Raw genomic sequence first — 13,765 nt, 5'->3', positions numbered from 1 at the left:
CTGCTACAGGCAGGCCCTGGCCATGTGCTGGGAGGCCGGGGGCCATTTTGAATGCAGGCAGTGTTCTTAGGTCTGCAACTATTTTGCCTAGCTTTCAACCCTTATGCCCAGGGGTAGTGAGTGTTGCATGGGCCTAGTCTTTCTGTGGGGTGTCTTGAATTTAAACATCATGGAGGGCGTGGATGGCTTGGGATTGTGCTGATTTTTCTGTGATTTTCGGTTTTTTGGGCTGTTGTTGTGGCCTTTTCACCAGGGGTAGTTAGTGTTGCATGGGCCTAGTCTTTCTGTGGGGTGTCTTGAAGTTAAACATCATGGAGGGCATGGATGGCATGGGATTGTGCTGATTTTTCTGTGTTTTTCGATTTTTTGGGGTGTTCATGGGGACAGGCCATGTGGGTAGGGGCCATTTTGAGTGCGTCTACAGGCAGGCCCTGGCCATGTGCTGGGAGGCAGCGGGCCATTTTGAATGCAGGCAGTGTTCTTAGGTCTGCAACCATTTTGCCCTGCTTTCAACCTTTACGCCCTGGGGTAGTGAGTGGTGCATGGGCCTAGTCTTTCTGTGGGGTGTCTTGAATTTAAACATCATGGAGGGCTTGGGATTGCGCTGATTTTTCTGTGATTTTCAATTTTTTGGGGTGTATAACTGAACTGATGTTCCTCTGTCTTCCATTGCCTTTAGGTGCACAAGACTCAAGAGAACCACCAGTGCCAGGAAGAAGTCCTGCAGCGGTGTGTGTGTGGTGTGTGTGTGCAGCATAACGTCACGCGATGTCACGTCTGGCCACAGACAACTCTGCAACTCGTGCAACTGCGGCCTGCTGTTCTGACCTGCTCTGAAGAAGATGGCCCCAAAAAAAGTTCCCCGTAGCTCCTCTAGCAAGAAAGTTGCAAGTAAGGAGCAGAAGAAGCAAGTTACCAAGGAGACTGGTATGCCGCCCGCCACATTTTTTGGGAGTAAAAAAAAAAAGTACGCCTGCAGCAGCAGCGGGATCTGCTGGGGACCAAGCTGGGAGCAGCACCCCCGCTCCATTGGGCTCAGTGCCACCACCACCACCACGCCAACTTAAGTCCAAGCCCTTGAGTGCTGCAGAGGCACTTAGTCTAGTTGTTCAATCACCATCGACCAGTGATGTTGGCTCATCGCAAGAAGGTAGCAGCAATGTCCGTCAATCAACACAGGTTGTTGTAACTCATCTGACGAGTGTTGAATACCACAGCCGCAACAGCAACCACATGTGCAAGTACAAGCCCAAGTACATGTGGAAGGAGAGGCAGCACAAGGAGATGCGCAAGCAGAGGTGCATGGAGGGTCACAAGTGCCCACAATAGTTGTTCCTCCCGAAGTAGGGGCACATCAGGAAATCGACAATCAAGCTGAGGTATCATTTGAGGAAGCCACTTCTCCTGATGATCATTCATTGTCTTCCACATCCCTAGCAAGGAAAAGGTCAAGGGTGGAGTCTACATCTTCTTCAAGCCCACCTCCTTCTGATGATATGGATCAGAATTGGGAACCACCAGCACTGCCGTCTGAGAGTGAGGCACACCATGATCTGACAAAGGTAGTTAAGCGTAAAAGGAAGCTCGTTCAACGTCTCATAGTTATGGAGTGTGATGAGGCTCAACAAGAAGTGACGGATACTGCTGCTGATGAAGACTGTCACGACGACGACCCAGTCATCATAAAGGTCACTGCAGCCCCAGCGGGCATGCAGCAAACAGACATTTTGACCCTAGCCCGAGAAGCTGCTGAGCGTGATGATGTTGTCGACGAGGAGGCAATGGAAGAAACACCACAACCATTGGAGTTAACTAGTACACCAACACGTACCGCTTCCATATTTCTTCCTCGCCAGAAGGGGCCTCCATCCATCTCGTCCTCAATTAGTGGTGGTGAAAGTGCAAAACGTACTAAAGTTCGGCAATCCACATCCTCTACTTCATCTGGCATTAGCAGCAGGACCACCACCGACAGTATCGCCGCCTCCTCCGGCCCCCAAAGACATTTCAAGTCCGCAGTTTGGGACTTCTTTAGTGTTTGCCCAAAAAAGGAAAACCTCGCCATTTGTAGCATTTGTAAGCATGCAGTTAGTCGTGATAAGTTTGGTACCAACTATGGTACCGGAGGCCAGAGAGGTCATCTTGAGAGACAGCACGCTGTCCAATGGTTTGTGCACCTAAAGGAGATCAAGGAAGCCCGAAGTGCAAGTCAAGAAAACGTTGATGTTTCATCTGATGATGACGAGGAGGAAGAAGACGTGTCAAAAACTTCACTTACACCCAGTACCCCTGTCAGCAGCACACCCCATGTGAGCCACACTAAGAGTGTGGGAGAGAGTGAGACACCAATGCGAAAAAGTTCATCAGCGAGCGTAACTGGGTCGAAGAAGTCATCATCATCATCCCGTAAATGCTTGGTCCAGGGCAACATTAGAACCATGTTGTTTACAGAAGCGCCATATGAACGTAACCACCCACTGACGCGTCTGTATAACACTAAGCTGGCTAACATGCTAGCTCTGGACCTTCTCCCTTTTTCTTTTGTAGAAGGGATTGGTTTTCTAGAATTAGTGGCAGCGCTCTGCCCTAAATGGAAGGTTCCTAGCCGGTTCTATTTTGCCAGAGTTGCGGTTCCAGCACTACATGAAGATGTGCTGGAGGTGATTGGGGCAGCTTTGCAGAAGAGTGCTGTTCACACTATACATCTGACAACAGACATGTGGACCAGTGGCGCAGGCGCTGATTACATGTGCATCACTGCACACTGGGTCTCTTTTTCAGGGGTTAAAGCAAAGCTACACGCAGGTGTTGACCCGGACCAAGTTTTTAAAGCTGCTCGGAAACATGCAACACTAGCCATGTTTGGCTTGGAGAAACGTCACACAGCACAAAACATTTTGCATGAGTTTAACACAAAGGTCTTTCACTGGCTGTCCCCAAATAAACGCCAGATTGGTTATGTTTCCACGGATAATGGCGCCAATGTAGTTAAGGCCATGGAGCTGGGTCACTATTTCAGAGTGCCGTGTTTGGCGCACTGTATAAACCTGGTTGTTAAAAAATTCTTGAGTGATGAAGACAGTCCAGCGTGCGAGGTAGTGGCCACCTGCCGAAGAATGTGCAACCATTTCAGCCATTCTTTTAAGGCCCGGAAGCATCTGAGGAGCCTGCTACATGAACGTCGAATGCCAGTGAAAACACTCATCCAGGAGGTGCCAACACATTGGAACTCAACCTTCTACATGCTTGAGCGTCTGTATGAGCAGTATACGGTACTCGATCACTATTTCTTAACACTGGGTACAGCTCAGAAGGACCTGAGGATAGATGCGGCGCAATGGGACCTAGTTAAAAGCCTGACAGACATGCTTCGTCCTTTTGAGGTCTTCACGCGTGCAGTCAGCAAGGAGGACTGTAATTTGGGAAAAGCTATCCCATTGTTGTGTATGCTGGAGCACCAACTGAAGGCGGTGTCTTCTGTGTTTCAAAAAGATGAAAAAAAACAAGACCCTTTTGTTTTGGCGGAGAAATTATTAGAGCGCCTACGTGGTGATGAACGTCTTAAAATGATCCACTCAGAACAGCATTACATTTGTGCTACTATTCTGGATCCACGCAACAAAAAGATGCTGGCAGGCCGTGCATTCTTTCCTTTTGCTGATGAAGATGTTACAAAGTACAAACGTTGGCTAGCCTTGTCAGCCAAGAGGTTTGGAAGAGAACGGCAGCACATTGAAGGAAAAGGCAGTACATCAGCATCAGCAGGCCATCCCCAGTCAAAACAATCCACTTCTGCACCTGTGGCTGTGGCACAAGTGACCTCTCACCCGTTAAAGACACCGGCAACCGGATCATCTGCACCAGACACAACAGTAACATTGGATGCAGAAGAGGATTGGCTAACTTGGCTTGGGTTTGGTTCTCAAAAGGTCACAGCAAAAAGTAAGCAAAGTGGAGGAACCTTGAAGGACCTTAAATCAATGGTGCAGGACTATCTGAATGACTCAACAGAGGTCTATGTTAATGCTGACCCATTGGTGTATTGGCATGGGAAAAAAGAATTGTGGCCACAGCTCTCCAACCTGGCTATAAACTACTTGTCTTGCCCACTCGCAAGCGTGTCTTCTGAATGTGTTTTCAGTGCTGCTGGTGGCATTGTAACTCCCAAACGGAGCCGCCTCTCCCCCAAAAATGTGAAGAGGTTAACAATGATCAAGATGAATCCGCACCTCATACCACAAGATTACAAAGTACGAGAAAGCACGCCGCATGAAGACGAGGAGGACAGCAACGTAGATGAGGGAATTTGTTCTCTGTTCGGTGACACTGACCTCACCCTGCCTGAATTTGCAGAGTATGATGACAAACTCTTATTCTTATTCCCTGACACCGAGCCCTGAAAATGAGACAATGAATCAATAACTTTCTTTTTCGTCCTTATTCACTTTTATTCCTGTGTGTGTGTCTTTCTTTGTTTTGCACAGTTAATTTAATTCAAACTTTAATCACCTAATCACAAAAACAAGCCCATCAGCAGAACTGTCTTCACTTGTTTGCTTATTGATTTGAAGGTGCCGCAGTCTGCATTCCTCAGGTTCACAAGTTCAGAAGAACATGCTCCTCTATCCTCCTCCTCCAGACTCCTATTTCCCTCAAAGCAGAGGGCTGGATTACGCCCAATGAAGAAAGACTCAGCACTTGTGGGGGTGTTCTACTTCTTTGCGGGTGAGTTGACGGCTCTGGGGCCATTGCTGGGAAGCTCTAATACCGGATAAAAGTGGTTTGGACCAAATCGGAAGCGGAATTTTTTTTGCGTTTTTGCTGACTTGCTTGCCTTTCAGGTGCACTTTGGGGGATTTCCGGGTGTTTGTGGGTGAGTTTTGGGGTCTGGGAGCACTGCTGGGACAGTCTAATCTTGATTGCATTTGCTTTTCAGGAAATCCGTGGTGGAAAACGGGAGTTATGACCTAGCTGCACAGCGCGTTTGGACCGAAGGCCAAGAAATATTGTAAGTATGAGTTTTCCTTTTTGGCTGTTTGGGGGTGTTGTGCTTTTTTGCGGGTGGGTTGGCGGGTCTTGGGGCATTCCTGGGAAGGTCTAATACCGGATAGAAGTGGTTTGGACAAAATCCATGCAGAATTTTTTTTTGCTATTTCTGACATTTTGCTCAATGTAGCGTTTTTGGGGGCCTGTTTGGGGGGCTTCCTGGTGTTTTGTGGGTGGGTTTCGGGGTCTGGGAGCACTGCTGGCTATGGATACTTTAGATTGCAAGAGGTTTGAAGCAAATCCATGGTGGCAGAGGGGGGTTAGGGCCTAGCTGCAGAGCGTGCGCGGAGGGATTTTGGAAATTGACAAGAAAATGACGAAGTCCCCATTTTTGTACTTTTGCTTTTTGGCTGTTTGGGGGTCTTCTATTAGTTTTCGCCTGGGTTGACGGCTCTGGGGGCATTGCTGGGAAGCTCTAATACCGGATACAAGTGGTTCGGACCAAATCGGAGGCAGAATTTTTTTGCGTTTTTGCTGACTTGCTTGCCTTTGAGGTGCTCTTTGGGGGGGTTCCGGGTGTTTGTGGGTGAGTTTTGGGGTCTGGGAGCACTGCTGGGACAGTCTAATCTTGATTGCATTTGCTTTTTAGGAAATCCATGGTGGAAAACGGGAGTTATGACATAGCTGCACAGCGCGTTTGGACCGAAGGCCGAGAAATATTGTAAGTATGAGATTTTCCTTTTTGCCTGTTTGGGGGTGTTGTGCTTTTTTGCGGGTGGGTTGGCGGGTCTAGGGGCATTACTGGGAAGGTCTAATACCGGATAGAAGCGGTTTGGACAAAATCCATAAGGAAAAGCCTTTTGGCAATTTTTGTAACTTAGGGTTAGTTAGGGTTAGCCCTAGCAGCAGGATTGCATGTGTTTCGGGGTGTTCTAGATTTTTGCAACTGAGTTCTGGGGTCTTAGAGCACTCGTGAGAATGTGTAATTTTGGTTGCAAGTCATTTAAAGAAAATCCATGGTGGGAAAGGGGGGATTTGGCATAGTTAAAGAAAGCCTTTGCCACTATTCTTAACTTAGGGCTCGTTAGGGTTAGCAGTATTTCTATTGCATGTGTTTGGGTGGGGGGGTTTTTGAGTCTTGGAGCGATGCTGGCTATGGATACTTTTGCTTGCTTGCAAGTGGTTTGAAAACAATCCACGGTGGGTAAGGGGGTATTTGGGCCTACTTTTACTTTCAAAGTACGTTTTGTCACCAGTTTTCTGATAGGCCTCGTTTTTTGAGATCTGATTGGGGGTCTTCTACATTTTTGCGACTGGCTTTGGTAAGGGTCTCGGTGGGAGCACTGCTGGGCAGGTCTAATTTTGTTCTAAAACACAGTTTACAGTACACCTAGCTTGAGGGGAAAGATCCGCTAAATTAATTTGCCCATACTTATTTATCCTTCAAAAGGAGACTCAGACAGAGTACGCACTTTCAAAAATATTGTACTGTCTATTAGGAAACTCAAAGTGTGACTTTTTGCACTACACAGCGTACATACCTTATATTTATTTATCAGTGGTGTTGTAATATCACTTCCTGATTCTCGTTCAAAAATTACAGGCCCGGTTTCAATCTGTGCAATGGGGAAAAAAGGATGGAGTCAGGCTTCACATTAGTGAGCCGCAATTCAGCATCCGCCAGGCAGGCAGTGGACAGGGTGTCTTCTGGTCACCAACATTGATGAACGAAGCGTCAGCTGGAATGGAGGAGTGCGGCTAATAAGAGGAATTGTTTGCTGCATGCAACTTACTTACCAAATTCAACAGGACAACTACAACAACATACAGATACAGTATCCATTGTTTTCTTCTATGAGTGTGACTGCATTTTTTTTATCTCTCTCTGCTTCTAAATCGATCCCTACAGCCATTCTATAGGTTTTACTTCGGCTATTTTTTAAACCTAATTTAATGTAAGAAGTGTTTCTCTGAGTGCAGAGATAGGCAAGTGAAAACGCTGCAGCCCTGTACTGTCGCATTCTGTCATTCACGGTTGTCGAAAGTACTACTTACTTTTCCGTAACAATGCATGCAGTAGTGCATGCACTTCCATTTTTGTCACTTAAAAGATTTATGGTTAGCTTTGTACCCAAAGATTTCTTTATCTTCAATTATTGTTTGTCCATGCTGTGCTTTTTTTTTTCTCTCAACAAAACCTACCCAAAAAGAAACCCCCATTCCCATCCATTTTCGAAACCCTAACCCTCTTCCCCCGGGCTGTGTGGTTTTGATTGATGTGTGACTAAATGACATCAATAATTCCACACACTTGTTGGGGAGGATAAGGTCATAGCAACAGGCTGGTGAAGGAATCCGAGGATATATTCTAGACTTACTCAGCTTCAGTACTATTTCTTGTAGTAGTAGCCAATGTCAAAAAAATTCAACACAAGTACTAGTTATACTTTCAATACTTTACCATTTGTTAGGCTACATTGTGGCACTGTTCTAGTGTACTGTCACCTGCTATATTCTCTATCGTACCGTTCTAATGCTACGGTAAGGACAAACAAGGTTTCATTTTCTTTTTTTTCAGATGCTGCAACTGCCACTGTGTAACACCACTAGTACCAACGCAATGATGACATTTCATCCGCCCAGGATTGCCATATTGCCATTTGACGTGCAGCCAGCCCTGTGCCTAGCCCTATTTCCAAACACAAATTACAGGTAAGATAAGCGTTTGGGGGGAGGAAGTATAATGGAGTATTAGGAGAGACGAGAGACTGACGCTAGTACTTGTAAAGTCCTAGGACTATTGAATTCACTTACTCTGTGAGAGGCACTTAGTTTTGAAAACATTTGGGCAATTAATTACACAACTTGAATCAAGATGCCACTTAAGTGTCACCAAAACAAAGTTACTGTTAAACCCCCACCCACCAGCCTCAAAAGCAGTAAAAAAACATGTATGCTAAGATAGAGTTTAAAGTATATTTATATCCCTGACAAAAATAATCTCCCACAAGACCCAACCCAACCCCACTCCCTAACCCCAACGAATGTCCGTGAAAAGTCCAAAAAAGTGAAAAAACCCAACTCCCAATTCCCACCCCCCAGAAGTCTTTAAAAAAGGGGCAAGGGACAGTCTCCTCCTACTGCTGGCTGCTGCTGTTGAATTTACGGGCCAGGTCGGAATGCTCCTTGCGGAGGTTCTCAAGCAGGGTTTTGGTGTTGAGCAGCTCCTGCTCGAGGTAGGAAACCCTCAGGGAAAGGTGGTGCATATGTTACTTCCAACTGCTGTGGGGGGCAGCTGATTTCTTCGCTCGGCGGTGGTGGGTGGCTGCGGTACCCCGGCTCCGTACCGCTGGAGACCGGCGCCGTCTGGGTGACCCAGGGAGCGCGGAGGAGGATGCAGCAGTCCCTGTAGATGTAGTGGTAGACTGCGTGTCCCCCTCCTCCTGGGCCACCAGCTACCGATATTCAGTGACAGTGGCCTCCAGCCTCCGTTGCCGGGCCCGTGTAGCCAGCTCCTTCCGGCTTGGTTTGGAAGGAGCATCTATATGAAGAAAGAAAGACATAGTCTGTAACCAATGCTCTTTAAGATTAACAAAAAATGATTCAGCAGAAAGTTGTGTCACAGTAGAACTTGCAACTTGCAAGTGCAGTACATAACTATTGTGGCCAGTATCTATCTAACCTCCCACTTCTTCACCCTTGCTCTAACATTAGTGGGAGTTTAAGAAATCAATTCTACGAGCACTATGGACTCACTCCATTAGAGTCGACTATGACAGTACACCAGTCTTATTCTTCTTCTTCTCTCTTGTTTAGCAAAATTGGTACGTTAACTTCTCCAAGCCGGCATCATGCCAGTGCAGTCAACTTGCACCCGAGGAAAACAGACGCCCGCCATGATGAGTGAGACAGACTTGCGTTACTGTACCAGTCCAGTACATACAGGTGGTGATGCTGTTACTTTTCCATTACGGGTGGCACTGAGAATACACTGTTACAAGGGCTACTGCTTAATTAATTTAAGTTTAACCCTAAAGTGCCAATGAATACTAAAAAAGGAAAATGAAGAAGATAAATAATCTGATTATCTATCACTGCACATGGTATGTATTTACTTACATATGGGATGACTTTAGGTGCTTTGCTTTTTATTGAGTGAACAGTGATACATCCACACATGAATGACCGAGTTCTACTAAACTTAATAACAGAGGTAGTGAGTGGCCATCGTAATAGCCGGATATATGCTGTGCTTGCAATACAAACTACTGCTACTATGCATGGTAGTATTCGGACAAAATTACAACTTCTTTTCCTTGCCTTTCCTACATTGGGACGGACGTACGGGTGCAGTGTTACATGCTCTTCAAAGTAACACTTAGTTCATCCAGTGACCGTCTACTCTCTCTAGATACACATATGCTATCTAAGAGTCAGATAGTACCATGATCCAGGCATCCATCCATTCAAACTATGGGGCAGATTAGGATTGCGGATTTCCCGCATCCTCCGGGCCGGCGGAATCCACCGCCGGCCCGGAGGATGCGGGAAATCCGCAGCGGACTGAAAAAGACCCCCCCCGCGCCAGATTAGGATGGCTGGGGGATCGTTTTTCAGTCCGCAGCTTTTCCGCCGCGGTCGCCTCCCGTCCGCGGCGGAAAAGCACTAACATGGCTGGCGGTGTCTATCAGACACCGCCAGCCATATTAGGATGTCTGGAGGAACACATGCCTTTACACGGCGGCATTTCCGACGTGCAAAGGCATACAGATTTTTGTTTTGGGCCCGTTGCAGGCCCCCAGAGGTGAAGGGGGGGTGGGAGGTGCACATGGGGGGTACCTATGGTACCCCCCTGCATTTGCCTGCACAAAGCGGCAGGTACCATGCGGTGCCTGCCGCTTTGTGCATGCAAATGCACAACTTACATTTTTATCATTGCGGCGGGTGCTGCTTCAAGCAGCACCCGCCGCAATGATAAAAATACAGGGTGTGACCGCCAGGGTAGCGGTCACATCTTAATTACCATGGAGGGACCGCCACTGCACCTGCGGACGGTCCCTCGTACTCAATGGTGGCGGACGGACTCAGGTCCGTCTGCCATCATAATAGGCCCCTAAATGTCAATCATTCTTCTTCATGTCTCTCATCTGGACAAACCTTACGTTTTCCCACGGGGAGCAGCACACTATGCAGTCTGCAATCTCAATAAGTAAGGAACATAAGAGCTTACCACTGCCCGCCACTACTGTGGCAACCTGCACAGCAGTTTAGTCCGGCTCCGGCACTTGCACCGCCTCCTCCCCAGAGCTTCACTCCTCCACCTCCGCGCTGGGCCCAGCACCAGATGTTCCACCTACAAAGTACATTTAAGAATGTTAGATGTCACCAACATACACCACTCACTAGCATTTTGTTTAGGAATGAAGAAATGTGAATACAGAAACCAATCTAATAATTTGTGACTGTCTACTCTAAAGTAAAAATTTCAAGTGAAGGGTCTGGCCTTGCTGCACTTTTTGGCACAACTGATGAATGCTTGCTTTTTAACATGCACGATTTTTCTCATAACAGACAGAAGCTTCACTTCTAAGAAAAAATCATCATCATCACCACTAGGACAGAGGGACCAACGATTCATCACCAAAAAGAAAAATTAAAGTTCAAACCAGGTGAGGGCTCGGCTCGCCCACAATAAATGTGTGAAATAAATCACTATTAGCACTTTTCCATTTTTAATCAACCGTTTCTGTTTTATGACAAGCTTGATTTTAATAAATATTTTTACTTTTATTAAAGCTTTAAAACTTAAATAGACTCTGTGGTTTTTGGTCATGAGTGAATGAGCAAAAGGTTTTGCAATTTGCAAGCATGAGCCCGTGCCTCTGACACTTCTCGACTCTGACTCCGTACTCTTGTCCTGCATTGGATAATAATCATCATTGGGGATCAATCATCGATGAATTCGGGAGCTAAATGACTCTGCCACACTATCTAGTCAGTAAGGAGATTGGGGGTTCTTCAAAGTCTGATATCACTGAGGTATGTGGAAAGTCTACCTGCGCCTAATATAATTGATAGACAATGCACTATTTAGTGTCCATAGTTCTGTTTGTGCAGATTTGTCCCTGCAACAGTAGTAGAATGGATTGTCCTCCTATCCAAACCAAAAGTAAAGTAGTATCTTATTCATTCTTGGTGGTCATTCACCTTTTTATTGTTGGCAATTGTCAAAGCATAAACATTTAGAAGACTTGAAAAGACATTATGGACAATCCCAGAGGACTGCACTCAGTGCATAGAGCTATTGCTGACTAGAATGGGAGTCCAATGGAATTGCAAAATGTGCAATCTTACTTAGCTACACAGACAGACTAATAAGAATAATCTAGTAATACCACAGGGAGTCATAGTCGGGGCAGGATAAGAATTTAGATACAGTCTACAAGAAGATCAAAGACGATTTAGAAAAAATCTAATGAGGAACGCTAGGAAAAAATAGGTACTCTATATTAAAATTAAAACTTACCGGGGCCAGCAAAGGAGCCCTCGCCTGACCGATCCTGTTCAGCAGCAGCAGCAGCCTCCTCCAATGCCCTCTTGCCCCTGGGGGGAGCTGATGTACAACATGAAAGAAAGAAAGACCAGAAAACATGGATGAGATTTGTCAACCAAATCAAACATTTCAAAAGAACAATAACAAAATATTTTGGCGAAATAGCAAATAGACAACTATTCCACGGGATATATTGACCGATCTCATGTGGTCTACTACGTTATTAGTATTGCTTGATTTGCGGATCGTCGCCTTTGAAAGTTCTTATGTAACTCACTAAACAAAGTACTAAAAAGGTTTGCCTAGGACTGGCAGGCAGCAGTCCGCAGCACACGAAGTGACAGACAAAGTCCATCGTGATTGAAGATCAGCGACAACACTAAAGTTTCCTACTACATTAACCAGTCATTAAAATACTCAAACTATCAATCCACCACCACTATTTCTTCTTATCGCCATGTGTACAAAGGAAGTACTGGACTTGAGTCTGTAGGGGCTGATTTAGAAGCCCCTTGCGGCTCTTTTGCTCCATTGTTGCGTGACTTTTGTGACGCAGCGGCAGAACAAAAGAGGCGCCATGGTGCAGCGTATATTAACAACGTGACGCATATGGGAGATGCATCACGTTGTAAAGCCCTGCACCATCAGGGGGCGTTCCAGCGCAAGGGAGGGCGTTCCTGCGCAGGAACGCTTCCTAAAAGTGGCTGAGGGAAATCTACAAGATTTCAATCAGTCACTTTGAGGACAATGATGCGTGACTTAAACCCTGCGCCTGCTTGAAGCAGATGACGGCTTGACGCAGCATTGGGGAGATAGGGCACCCCAGAGCATTGCTGGAGCTGCGCCATCGTTGCGACGCAACTCCAGCAATGCGCCGCCTTTACGGCACAGATGCGTAACGCTTTGGTGACAATTTGGGCCCATGGTGCGCCGCATTGTAAATACGGCGCACCATGGGTGGTGGTGGCGTGGCGCACAATTACTGGCGCATCCCTGCTACTTTGCAGGGATGCGCCGGTAATTAAAAATCTGACCCTTAGTGTCTAGCATTAGGCAGTTCTTTAAACTACACTCATGCATAATTTCACAGGCCAATGAAATGAGAACAAAATCGAAAACAAATAAGCATAGTAGCAGCGCTACTGAGAAGGAGAGCAGTGCACCTGAAATGAACAGAAGATTTTGAAATATAACTTACCTACAATGTAATCAGCAGCATTATTGCTCTTGGTAAAAAACTAAAATTTGCAAGATAATAACACACAGAGCAGGAGAAAACATAGTAAAGAAATAGCTACTACTACTCACCAAGCCCGGGGATCTCAAGGCCAAGCAGGTCGAGCAGATCGCGTTCACGGTCCAGGACATCCGTCCAGCGGTGGGTGGCCTGGTTGTAGGTGCGCCGGACCCGAGAGTGGTGGTACATGGCCCGGCACACCTTCTCCCACCGCTTCCGGTGCTCCCGAATCCCGTACCCGCTACCGATCTTGCCGCCTGCGATGAAGGTTCCGGGGAGGCGGCGCTGAACATAAAAAATGAGTGCGGCCACCTCCTCCGGGCTGAAGATCTCCCGGGGTGCGACGTGCTCCCCCCTCAAACGCCCGCACGGGAGCCGGGCACGGGGTGCGGGACCCTTCCCCTTCTCGGGATGCTTCCCGGCTCCCTTTACCATGGTCTGGGCAGAAAGGAAGATAAATAATAAAGAAAATAGAATTGGGAAGAGAAGAAAAGTAAAGAGTTTAAAAAAGTAGTTTAAAATTAACCAAAAGTAGCAGAAAACACAAAAATATAGAGCTAGAAAAATAGAGAGATAGATAATAAGTAAAATAGATAAAAAAAAACTTCAAACAAGCAAAGGATGGCAGAGATACAGAGAGGATACAAAAAGCATGCCCAGAACCATAGCAATGAATGAGGAACAAGATGGCCGCGCCCGTTCACGACCGCTCGGGTAAGTTCGCGCAAGATTTTCCTCGCGAACACACGCGAAATTGTACTAGCGAGCTCCACACTTTGCGAGATTACACTCGCGCCCGGAAACAGAAATACGCCATGCAAACAAGATGGCCGTGCCCTTGAACGACCGTGAGGGTAACTTCGCGCCTTGCGCTACAAGCGGCTTGCTAAAACGCACAAAACCTTGCGAACTAACACGCCACAAAAAAACAAATCGCATATTCGCACGAATTCGCGGCTTCCGAATCCGATCTCGCGCAAGTTCGCGCC

This window comes from Lissotriton vulgaris, chromosome 3_1 (assembly GCF_964263255.1).
Source record: "Lissotriton vulgaris chromosome 3_1, aLisVul1.2, whole genome shotgun sequence".
NCBI lineage: Eukaryota > Metazoa > Chordata > Amphibia > Caudata > Salamandridae > Lissotriton > Lissotriton vulgaris.
The sequence above is the reverse complement of the archived record's forward strand: the minus strand, read 5'-3'. Positions refer to the sequence as shown.